Raw genomic sequence first — 12782 nt, 5'->3', positions numbered from 1 at the left:
CCCCTTTTAAGTTTCATGTTTCATCTTGCATATTACAATATTCATCCTGTATTTATTAATCATACATTATATTAAATATTATTTTTTAAATACCATTAAATAGATTTTCAGCATCAAAGGAAAATGTTTCTACAATATCAGATCTGATTCTAAAATAAAAGTGGTTTGACTTTCCATTTCACAATAAAGTGGACTTTTTGACCTCTTTGGGAACAGTCCTGAATTCTGAAATACCCACTAAATTGAAAATTCTGCTTTCTGAACAAATTTTAATTTCTCTATGGGATTATTAAAGGTCTTACTTATTCTAAGCATTTTCTTCCAAATAAGCAATAATGAATTTGAATGATACATAAAGTAGCATATTCAGAGTATACAGATATGTAGCAGAGTACTATGGCCACATCATGGAACAGCATCAGGAAAGTCTAGAATGAAGGTTAAAACATGTAATCTCAGAATTATAAGATTTTCCCCTTGTGCTCTCTCTCTCTTTCTTTCTTTCCAATGTATGTTGTATGTCATGCTTTCTGTATCAATATATTTGGATACTACCTAATAAAAAACCTATTGATAAAAAGGAAAGAGAAGAGAAATTTTAATGATATTATGGTATGTCATATTTGTTCTACATTCTTAAATGCCTTAGAAATAACAAAAACTCTATTTTCATGGTCCAAGACTAAATTTTCATACCTGTCTAGGCTAAAATATTTGTCAAAACAGCATCATAAATCCTCACCTCAGTTCTCTGAGCTTCACCTTTTTCTTCCAATTCTCTTCCACATCCCAACAGGGTAGGAGCGAGTGAGCAGGCCTGTAGTGCTTAGCTGCTGGCTGAGGCTAAACCATGACAGTTCAATAGGTTAGGTGGGTTTGCCGCTGGCAGGAATTCTGGAAACTGGATGGAGATGAAGCTGGTAGGCCTAACGAGGGTCATGGAAGGGAAATGCAAAGGATTATGGTGTGCAGTGGCCAAAGAAGCAGAAAAACCTGGTGTTCTTTATTTTCTAGGAAGGGCAACAGTGGCAGACCAGGGTATGGTCTTTTTCATAGAGAAAGCAGCCTATAGAAGGCTGCAAGCTAAGGAAGTAGCCACTGAAATTGCTCTCAAGTATAAGCAACAAGCATAGGTTATGTTCTCAAGCTTGTGCTCCTCTTGGTGCTTGGTGTGTGAGCAGCAATTGCACACCTGAAACTTCAACAAAATTAGAAGGGATGAATCCTCTTGTGCCATATGCCAGCTCTCCGACATACCAGCCAGCTTCATCTACCTCTCCGAAGATGTAAACATATTGTCCAGCAGCTAGAAGAAGCTCTGGTTCAGGCTGCTCACTGGGACTATGAAAAGGATAGTAGCTGTATTGAGCTCTGAATAGTCGAACTTTTCCCAGTTGTTGCCCCAGAGCCTGCATCATGACAGACTGTCTGCTACCAATTCTTCTGTTTCACTTGCAGAGTCATCCTCTGAAAGAAGGCAGGACCCAGGACTGTTCTCTGCCCAAACTGACTCCAAGTAGCTCTGAAACCCTTTCTCCAGTTCACTCACATGGGCTTTAAACAGTTGCATGGCATCTTTTCAATTCTGTTTGCACATTCTGCAAAATCTTATCTTCCTTTCCTTTGTAGCACTAACTTTGTCTCATCATGTTCCTTAGCGAGCCATTGCTTTCTTTCTGCCGTTTCTTTCATGGTTTTCAGTTTGCACTCTACAACTTCCAGTTGAGTTTGAACATGGCTGGTCACCTGAATGACAGATTTTTTCTCCTCTGCCATTCATCTTAGTTGCCTCTTCAGGTCATCATTTTCAGCTTGAACGTTTTCCATCTAGCACATCTGCCCAAGGAGGTAAGAATTTTCTTCAGCCAGTCTGGTGGTTTTGTTCATTGTCTCCATAAGCTCTACCTCTAACTCCTCATACCTGTGTCTGAGGGTGCTTTTTTTCTGCAGCCATTTGGGCCAGTATGAAGGTCCTCAGCCACCTTTGTGAGACTTCATTCTGTTTGTTCTGTGCTAGCAAAACTCTAGCAAGAGCTGTTAGCACCACCTCTTGAGCTTTCCTGCTTTAGTTGATGATGCATAGGGTAGCAAGAGATGATCGCAGAGCATCTTGAGTAGTGTGATAAGAAGGAACCTTATTCCAAGCTGTAAGAACCTACAGGGTGGCACATCTGACTGAAACATGGTCCCCCAGCCTGTGCCCTGCTCCCTGGTCCTCACATAAATGGCTAAGGTTGAGAAGGTCCAGGCCACCTAGCAGTGACATGAGGTCATAGAGTACAGAGAGAACATTACTTCACACTGCATAAAGGTATAAAGTTCTCCTTAACATAGGAGACAAAAAGCATCTTTGCCCAATGGGAAACAAAGATTGCATGAGTACACGAGTAACTTACTTACTCGCTAATGGAGCTGTCATCCCTGGATAGAGCTAAAGCTCTGACATGGGCCCAGCAGTTGGCCATGCAACACCTGTGCTCCATTCCTTTTCTAAGACAGCAACTTTCACCACCATTAAGCTCACTTTAAAATATCATATAAAATGATCTCTCTGAGCTGCAGAATAGAACCTTATGCATCAACGCTGAGTTTCTTTTTAGTCACCATAATCTGATTTCTTGTGAGAAGTCAGACTGCAATAAATTATTTGAAGCAACAGTCTTGCCATTAAATACAGTGTGCATTGTTAGTAGAATTCACAGAAGAGGAAAATGGAGATAAAATATATTTTGCTGAGACTTGTCTTTTGCATGACATTTTGAACATAATGCATTTGTTGTAGTAAGGGAAAAGAAGCACATTTTCAATTATTATCTGTGAATATCATACAAGAGCATATGTTTATATTTCCCTTCACTATACTGTACTAATATAGTATGCTTTTCTGTAGAACTGCTGTATGAGGCACTTGTAATTCTAGATGCCAGCTAATCTATCCTTGAGTGTATTATAGACAACCTAATCTCCTCCCAAACTCACCCCCAGACAGATTATTATTTCAGGGGAATTGCTGTTTTATTTAATATAGTAATTGCATATTTAATATGGTTTATAATACTGTCTGTACAATTCTGTAAATAGATGTTTTACTAACCATGGCCATAAAATGTAAAGGGATATATGATTAAATATTAACCATTTATATAATGTACCACATGTTCTTTATGGAGTAAAAGGAGGGTTAGATTTCATTTGGCCCATATCTGAATTTATGAAATAAATAAGGATCTTTTTCACCCCTAGTATACCTTCTGATGTAAGCACTTGTCTGGGCCCAACAGTCAGGGAGAAGGGGACCTGGTGCAAGAGATGTCATAAAGAATAATGAAAGAAGTACTTAGTCATGGTGAATAATGTAAGGACCTAAGAACTGACTTCCTGGAACATAATAAAGATCCCTCTAGTCCATATTCAGTCTTAGACAGTGGATAAATCTGTGGAACTGTTATTTGCTTGAAAAGCAAAAGTTGCAGAGTGATTGGATCAAGGGAATGATAAATCCAAGGTGAAGAGACACTACCTAAAAATTTTACACGCAAATTCATACAGCCTGATGGAACAGGAAGGACAAATGAAGTAGCATATATGTTCACAAAGCTATGACATGCCAGCAATAACTGAGATGTGATGGGATAGCTCTCACAGAGGGAGAAGGGGAATATTTCTCCATGTGAGGGAGCAGCTCAGATGTGGGGAGCCCTTCTATGGAATGGGCAACAGGCTGGGCAAAAGTTTGTCGGTTAAATCACAGAAAAGTTTGGCGAAGGTGACAACATTGTGAGAGTGTGCTACAGGCCATACAATCCAGGTGAGAAAATGGACAATATCTGAAAAAAAAAACCCAACAAAAACCAGATTTGTTAATAACTCAAAGAAGTATCTGCATCATAACTCTATTCCTTAACAGAGGACTTTAACCTCCCTGCCAAAGGACAAAATGGCAGGATGCAAGCAATCCGGGTAATTTCTGAGGTTGTCAAGAATAGGTTCTTGATACAGGCACCAGATGGGCCAACCAGTATTTTGCACAACTGGATTTGTTATTCAGAAATGAGGAAGAAATTGCTGGGGATGTGATGCTCAGCGGCGTCCTTGTCTATACTGACCATGAAACAATGAAGCTGAAGATCCTGTGGGGAATGAAGAAGGTAAGTACCAGAGCAGGGACCCTTGGCTTTAGGAGAACTGACTTAAGTTCATTCAAAAGCTGAGAAGTGGAACCCCATGGGAGGCAGCATGGAAACAAAGACTTCAGGAAAGCTGTTGAATCTGCGAGGATAACCTTCTCCAGATGCAAGACTGTTCTGATATTCAGGAAGACAGGCAGACTTATCAGGACATCAGTTTGACTAAATGGAATTTGTGACTGAGCTGCAGGGCAGAAAAGCAGCACAAGTGGTAGAAGCAGACGTTAAAAATGAGCAGTTTAGAGGTACTTTTAGGTGATGTTAGGGAAGATAAAGTTGTGACCAGGTGATTTAATGACAGCAGAGACAGATAAAGTTGTGACCAATCAACAAACCCCTACTCTGGAAGGAGACTCAGAGGAGAGGGTCACAGGTGATGTGCTCATGAAGCTCAAGGCAGAATGTAAGGAGTGACCACAGTTGCTGCAGAAATAGCTAAACTTACCTCAATGAAAAAGGGGCCACAAACAAAGTTTAAATAAACAGTTACATAAATTGAGTTGATCAACTGGATGTGTAAATGGCTTTCCTACTGCTAATCATTTTCCAGAGTTAATTAAAAGAGTGTTACTGTCTGCCTGAGTTAGCCAGTTCAGGCAGGGGGAAGCATAGGTGTGGCTTAGTCAAAGGTAGAGTATAAAAAGTGAACAACCAAATGAACTGCAAAGAGAGCAACAGACCTGTACTGGCTTCAACCTACGTATTCCTTCTTGTCAATGGAGGACAACCACTGTGCTCTCTATATGGTGCTCATATAGAAACTGGCAATGGGAATCACATCTGCATCGTGATCCAAGTGGATATTAGAATATAGCAAGTGTTATATTCTTCCAAGAGGAGTGTATTGCAAATTCAATACATTGCTGTTTCACTCACCTGTAGCATATACATTTAAGTAAATTTGGTACTAAATAATAACTCCTTCTCATGTAAAATATTTCAATGAATCTGATCAGAGAACATCTGAAAAGGTCCTCAATGACATCCTTGCAATTTTTACTACTCAGTCACCTCAAAGTTAAAGAATATTAATCCATTCAATAGCTTTGAACATATCTCTGACCCTTCTTTGAACCTTTGCTTAGAAAAAGATACCTTTTTTGAAAAGATGATGAGGACAACTAAAACTGCACACAGTATTCAGGCTTTGGATGCACCATAAATGTACACAGCAACACAATCAAGTTTCCTGATTTGTTCTCTATCCTTTGTTAATAATTCTTAGCTTGCTTATTGTCTGATACAGAACACTGTTTTTGTGAGATATTTTCATAGAATTATCCATAACAGCAAATTCTCCTCTGACTGGTAATAGCTAATTTAGAAACTATCGCTGTGTATACATACTTAGGCTTGTTTTTCTCCAGGTGCATTACTTTGCATTTATCAACACTGGATTTCATATACCACTTTATCACCCAGCTACTCAGTATCATGAGACTCTTCCCTAACTCTCTTCAGCTGGCTTTGAATTTTAATACCCAGAAAAACGTTAAGGTATCAGGAAGCCTGTCACCTCATTGTGTATTTTCTTTTCCAGACAAATGAGTGCACCGAACAGCACAGGTCCCAGCATAGTACTCCATCGTATTTCACTAGTAACTCCCCACCCCAGCTGCTCCTTTAATTTCTTTTTAACAGATTCTCTCATAATTATGATTCTTCTTTCTGAAGCTTGAATTCTTGCAGAAGTTCTAAGATTTTTTGATCCTAGAAAAAAGTTGCATAGGAAGTCACAGTTGTAGCCATCACAGTGGCTCTTAGAAAGGATTCCACAAAGCCTGTTTGTTTAACAGAACTTACTCTTACCCTTGCATAAGTTTCTCTTCCTCTGCCACTTGTAAATGAGTTTTGCCCTGCTGTAGGGGTGTTCTATTGACTGTGTTTCTCCCATCAAATTTCTGATTCTCTTTATGCCAATATAATTTTAGACCCACCTCATTTTTATACTTCTGGCGTTTAGAAATCTGGTCTTATTCTGGTTTCCTATTTTTATGTGTCCTGGTTTCAAATTTGTTGAAACTGAACTATGACTGTATCTTACCTGAATTTTATTCACACCTGCCACATCTTTGCTGTATCTGTAGCAGGTGAGATGCATAGGGTTGTCATAAGCCATAGGATACTGTGAGCATGCTTCCATGTGGAGACGGGGCTATCACACTTCTTAAAGCATAATTGCTGCCAGCTCTCTCCTTCCCCTACCCCCTGAAAGTCTGTGTCTGCATTGTTAATTCTTTGGAGTTGTCTTACTGGTGCAACTGGCTTCATAACACGCAAAGTAAAATATAAGTAGCACAGATGTGTATGAAGGTTGATCAAAGAGTTTCTGAATTCTAGTGACAAGTAAAATTTGCAGGCAATGAGCCACACTGGGCCTTTCAGACAATCTCCAGGAACTGACTGGAGATGCACAAGTTGGAGATTGCCTCATCTGTTAAAATACGTCACTACACCGCAGTATGCCTGGTTTTCTTTCTCAGGATTACAATAAAATATTTCTATATATAAAATCACTTTGTGTTGTCAATCTCATACTCAGTGTAGAGTCAAATGCTGGAAGGACACCAGGACTTTTCTGGTTTGCTCTGGGGGAAAGGAGGTATAACAGGGAAAATGACGCTCAGGGCATGACAGGAACTATCTTTATCTTCACCAGTCGGGGATTTTATCAACCTTTAGAAAGAGGGAAATTAAATAAATCTCTTCTTAGAGAAAAAATATAGTCATTAATTTGCAATCCAAACACCCAGGTTTCATCTGCAGCAGATTTTGAATTTTTGCCCCAATGTGGAATCAAATTGAACCAAAAAAAAAAAGTTTAGAGTGGAAGCCATCATTCTGTAGTTGTATTTGAGAATACTCACTGTATTCCAGCCCACTCCTTTGGGAGTAAAAATGACAATGTCTAATAAACTCTCCTTTCCCTAAACTGGACTACCTTCAGCTGCTATTAAAGTATATAAAAGAAAGACATACTGTCTCATGGCACAAAATATTTTACATATTTACAAATAAGACCAAAATGAAGTGCCATAACGTTGTTATAATGTAGAAAGATCTCACATAATTAAATGAATCAGGGAAAAAAATCTCTACAGAGTCTTGTTATATTGGCTCTTATGGAAGCTCAAGCTTTTCCATGAAAATGCATAAAAATTCTTCAGGAAAACTAAAGCAGATAATAGGCAATTTTTAAGTGTTTATGAAGAGCAATAATTTTTGCAGGTCTTTAACTTCCTTCTCTCCTGGGCAGTTTTTAAAATATACCTGAAGATAAGTAAGTCCAACCCTGGAATCAAAGGATATTTATTTATTTATTTATTTATTTTTGTGGAGAGGAAGAATAGTCATAGTTATTACAACAGTGCAATATCTCAAATTAGTTTTACTTTACTGATGCTTCCAATTTTGATCAACAATTATGCCTTTCTAAAAGAAGTACAAACAACAGAAAGAAAAGCATAATCAGCACTTTACATAATACATGTATTTGGTAGGAGGGTTTTAAATATTCATGACAGACGATAATCTATATGAAGTAATTAATGTTGTAAAAGTCCCCAGTTGCTTTTTCAAATATTACCCATGGAGAAAGGCAAAAATTTAATACAGGAATTTGTTATCAAAATCTTGCCTGACACAGCCTCTAAAACCAATGTGGAAAGAATAGGATTCCTGGTCTTCAGCTATACAGGACATTAATTGCCTTCCTGTCATATGATTGGCAGAAATTACACACATTTTAAGAAGAGTTCAGAGGCAAATTCTTTGTGAGAACTGTTTACATCAGGTTAGACAGTAAAAAATCATTGCATCACAGTCACACTATACACCATATTTTGTGCCCATAATTTGTTATATATTATCTGTAGAATGATATTTTTCCCATCAAGACTTTGTATTGGATATTCTTGAGACTATGGTTGATTGTGGATAAAATCACTGGATATAGGAAGTATTAACATTAGTGATAAAATAAATATATATTCGACTTTAACAGTGGGGAATCATTTGGGAAAATAAGTTCTGTATAGACAAAATTGATGGATGCTTATTTTTCAGGTCGTATGCTAAATAACAGAATAAATAGCATAGCATAGCACAGCACAGAACAGACTAGACTAGACTAGACTAGACTAGACTACAATAATCTTATCTTCAGTTGGAAGGAACCTACAAAGATCATCTAGTCCAATTGCCTGACCATTTCAGGACAGAACAAAACTTAGAGCATTTTACTAAGGGTATTGTCCAAATGCCTCTTAAACCACTGACAGGCTTGGGGAGTTGAACACCTTTCTAGGGAGCCTGTGACAGTGTCTGACTACCCTCTGTAAGGTAATGCTTCCTAATGCCCAGTCTAAAATTCCTCTGACACAGATTGAACCATTCCCATTATGTCCTATCACTGGATCCCAGGGAGAAGAACTCAGCACAGGAAGTTGTAGAGAGCAATGAGGTCACCCCTCAGCCTCCTTCTCTCCAAAGTCCTCAGCCACTCCTCACAGGACATGCCTTCTAGCCCTTTCACCAGCTTTGTTGCCTTCCTCTGGATGCATTCAAGGACCTTCACATCCTTCTTACATTGTGGGGCCCAGCACTGCACACAGTACTCAAGGTGAGGCTGCACCAATGGTGAATACAGCAGGAAAATCACCTCTTTTGACCAGCTGGTTATGTCTGATGCACCCCAGAATACGGTTTACCCTCTTGGCTGCCAGGGCACACTGCTCAGACTAGCTGCTCACAGTTCCACTGAAAAACCTTTTCTCCTTTCAGTAGTCTTTTCAACACTTGGACGTATTCTTTTACAGTGGGCCTGCACTGTATCTGTCCCAATGAGGGCTGACCCCTTGCCACTAGTAATGCTGTATGAAGCACATTAGACATTTATAGCGATGCAACAATAGAAAATATGGCAGAAAGCAGTTAATTAAGAGATGATGTTGCTCACTGACAGATGTCTGTTTAAAATAATTTTTTTTAACGTAGATGCTTTGGTAACACCCCTGTACTTATGCTGCCTCTGTGCTAAAAATCTGCCTGATAACAATATATTATGCAAAATGATAGAAATGTTATCTTAATTTCACTGTAAGTAAAATAGAGTCATAACATAGCCAGCTGTCTTTGCCAGCATAAGCAGTTTTTGAATGTGTTGCTTGAAGTAAAGTGCCACCAATAAGCAAGGAGATAGGATATTTTTAAGTCTGCAACCAAAATACCTCTGGGCTGTTTTCCCTGATATTTTGAAACTTCTAGCAAATGATCAAAGAATGCCTATTGGCATAAGAGGGAGTGCTCTGACTGATAAACACCTAAAACTGTGGACTCTGCCAGCCTCACAAATCAGCAAATGGCTTGCTTCAATGAATCAGTAAGCAAAATGAACATTTCTAAATGTGCTTAGTGTGGATAATAATGTCGCTGTTTGTCTTATCATATTTAGTCCTATTAGGCATATTGAATGACATGTTATGAACAAAATTGCATTGGACAGGAGAAAATGAGCGTGTGAAAATAAACTTAAAATAGCATCTTTGAAAAATCAAGATTTAAAAATATCTTGAGGAAACAACAACAGTATAACCTGGTTAAAAAGGCAAACAAACATCACCATTCATCCCATGAAGTTCATAGAATATTTTCTTTTCCACAGAAACAATCTCTTAAAACCAACTACGTAAGAAGAAAACATGAGAGATGTTCCAAAGAAGCTGTCATCAATACATTTATCAACAACCTCTTGCATAATAACACATTGCCATAATGACCTCTGTGTTGGAGTTAGGTTCTCTGAGTTCTCCTAACTTATGCTGTTATCATCCTGAAATGACTACTATTTTATCTTTTTTTTTCCTATTGCTTCATTATTTCAAAAGTAATCTAGAACATTCAAAGGAGACAATTGATTTGCTGTGCAGTAATCCTTGAGAGCCAAGAGTTGGAGATATTTCAGAAGTTTACCAAATGGGGAAAAAAGGGACTGGCCATTTGGGAGGAATATAGGGATGTAGTCAGAGTACATAGGGATATGACAAGGGAGGCTAAGGTCCACTTGGAATTAAACCTGGCAAGGTATGTCACGGACAACAGGAGAGGCTTTTTCAAGTACATCAGTAGCAAAAGGAAGCCTAGGGAAACTGTGGGCCATCTGCTAAATGAGTACCCTGGTGATGGCGAATGCCACCTTTGCTTCAGTCTTTACTGCTAAGGCTGACCCTCAGGAAACCTAGACAATGGAGTCTGAATAAATGAAGACTTTTCCTTGGTTGGGGAGGATTGGGTTAGAGAACACCTAAGCAAATTTGACATACACAAATCCATGGGCCCTGATGGGATGCAGCTACAAGTGCTAAGGGAGTTGGCAGATGTTATTGCTAAGCCACTCTCAATCATCTTTGGGAGGTCATGGAAAACAGGAGAGAAGCCTGAGGACTGGAGGAAAGCCAATGTTACACTGGTCTTCAAAAAGGGCAAGAAGAAGAACCCAGGAAACTACAGTCAGACAGTCTCACCTCCATCCTTGGAAAGGTGATGAAGCACCTTATTCTGGGGGTTATCAATAAGCATGTGGAGGAGAAGAAGGTTATCAGGAGTGATGGACAAGGATTCACCAGGGGAAATCATGACTGACCAATCTTATAACCCTCTTTGATGGCATGACTGGCTAGGTGAATAAGTGAATGTTGCCAACCTTGACTTCAGCAAGGCTTTTGACACCATCTATTGTAACATCCTCATAAACAAGATTAGAAAGTGTAGTTTGGACGAGTGGACCATGAGGGGAGGGCTGAGAACTGGTTGAATGACAGGGACCAAAGGGTCGTGATAAGTAGCACAGCATCTAGTTGGAGGACTGTAGATAGTGGTGTGCAGCAGGGGTCAATGGACCCTTCTAACATGACTGTTCTATGATTTTGTGATCTGCTTCATTTGGTGCATCTGCCCATTTATGGGCAATAAAAACCCAGTAACCTACTGTCCAAAAATAGTATTTGACAACTGTAAGTAATTTAACTTTTTCAGATTCCCCTTCAGATCCTTCAGTTATTTACCAAGATGAGTATTCTATGGACATCTTTCAGTATCAATATAATAAAACTGATGGATTTGGTAAAGAGAAAGGCACAGATTTCTTTAAGAGGTTCACTATTACAATATATTTCTGTACTCTTTTTCTGTCTGTCAAAGCATGCATTTGGGTGGTGACCACATTTTGCTCTGACAACCTCTCTCATTCACATAAGGTTTCCTTTCACAGAATTTTTATTTTTGCTTATTGAACATTGTGTTATATTTTCCCTTTTCCAAACCTGCTAAAAAGTTTTATTGAGCTTGCTGTTCTCTCCTACCCCCTCCAACATTATGAAGTACTGAAAATTGCTGAAGATTTGCAAGGAAGAATTGTAATCTATATTAAATAAATCCCAATTTTATTTGTTGAAGTTATAAAGTTCTGTCCTGGCTTTGAATGATAAAAACAAAAAACTTACTTAAAACTAAATTCAAAAGTATATCTATATGAACAACTAGTGTAAACAGCTCATCTAATGGAAAGACAGAATGTGTAATGAAAAATCATTTACAAAGGATGCAAGGGATTAAAGGGATTCACAACTATCAAGAAAATTGAGAGTTTATGCCAAGAGCCAGCTCCATCCCTCTAGCAAAGGCTTTATTTCTGTAAACAAAAGGAACTTAAAATGCATCAGATTTAGGTTCTGGGTATCATGTTTATGCACTGCAAATTAGCCGTTTTACTGTAATTTTAACTCATCATCTGACATAGCAAATCCAAATGAGACAGTAATGGTCCTTCTATTATGGGCTTCATTTCTAATTACCAAGATCATCTGATAACCCCCAGCCTTAGTTTTCAGGGGACAAAATATTTGGAAGTAAAATAGCCTGGCTCAACTGATTTAATATAAATCTGAGGGCAGAAAATTATAAGAATATAATTTACCATGATATGCACAAACCCCAGAAAGGCAGAACACTGTCATGAACGTTTGTGAAGGTGTATGGATTTTGATAGCATTGGAAGTAGAAAGCAATGACCAGGAAGCAGCTCAAGGGTGAAGTATATTTTAGTAACATGAGAAAAGTACTGAGCAATTGCAGAGAACTTGTAATGATTTTCAATATATATCTCAAAGTCAACAGGGAATGTCAATTTTCAAACTCTGCAGGAAAATTTCTGTAGCTAATCATTCTCATTTAGAATCGTACAGAAAACCTTTAGGTTTTTATCAGCTCCATGTTTAGCGTGGACTGAAAAACAGGATTGAGCATGATGGTTTTATTCTTTTCCCCTAGAAACAGGGATTAACGTAATTCTTACACATTTCTGAAGAACAGAAAAAATATCAGAATATATTAAAATATGTATGATTCATTTTTCTTCCAATACAAATCACATAAAGAGACTCCAAATTCCAGGTTGAAGTAACAAATTCTATTACAAATTATTTTTAGGGTAGGTTAGAAGCAGTCATGGCCTCCAACAAACCTGGCCCAGGACTCGTTCCTGTCCAACCACTGGAGCCCAGAAAGGTGCCCCAGGGACCTGCATTCTCTACCCAGGCT

This window comes from Gallinula chloropus (genome assembly GCF_964237585.1).
Source record: "Gallinula chloropus genome assembly, chromosome: 3".
NCBI lineage: Eukaryota > Metazoa > Chordata > Aves > Gruiformes > Rallidae > Gallinula > Gallinula chloropus.
The sequence above is the reverse complement of the archived record's forward strand: the minus strand, read 5'-3'. Positions refer to the sequence as shown.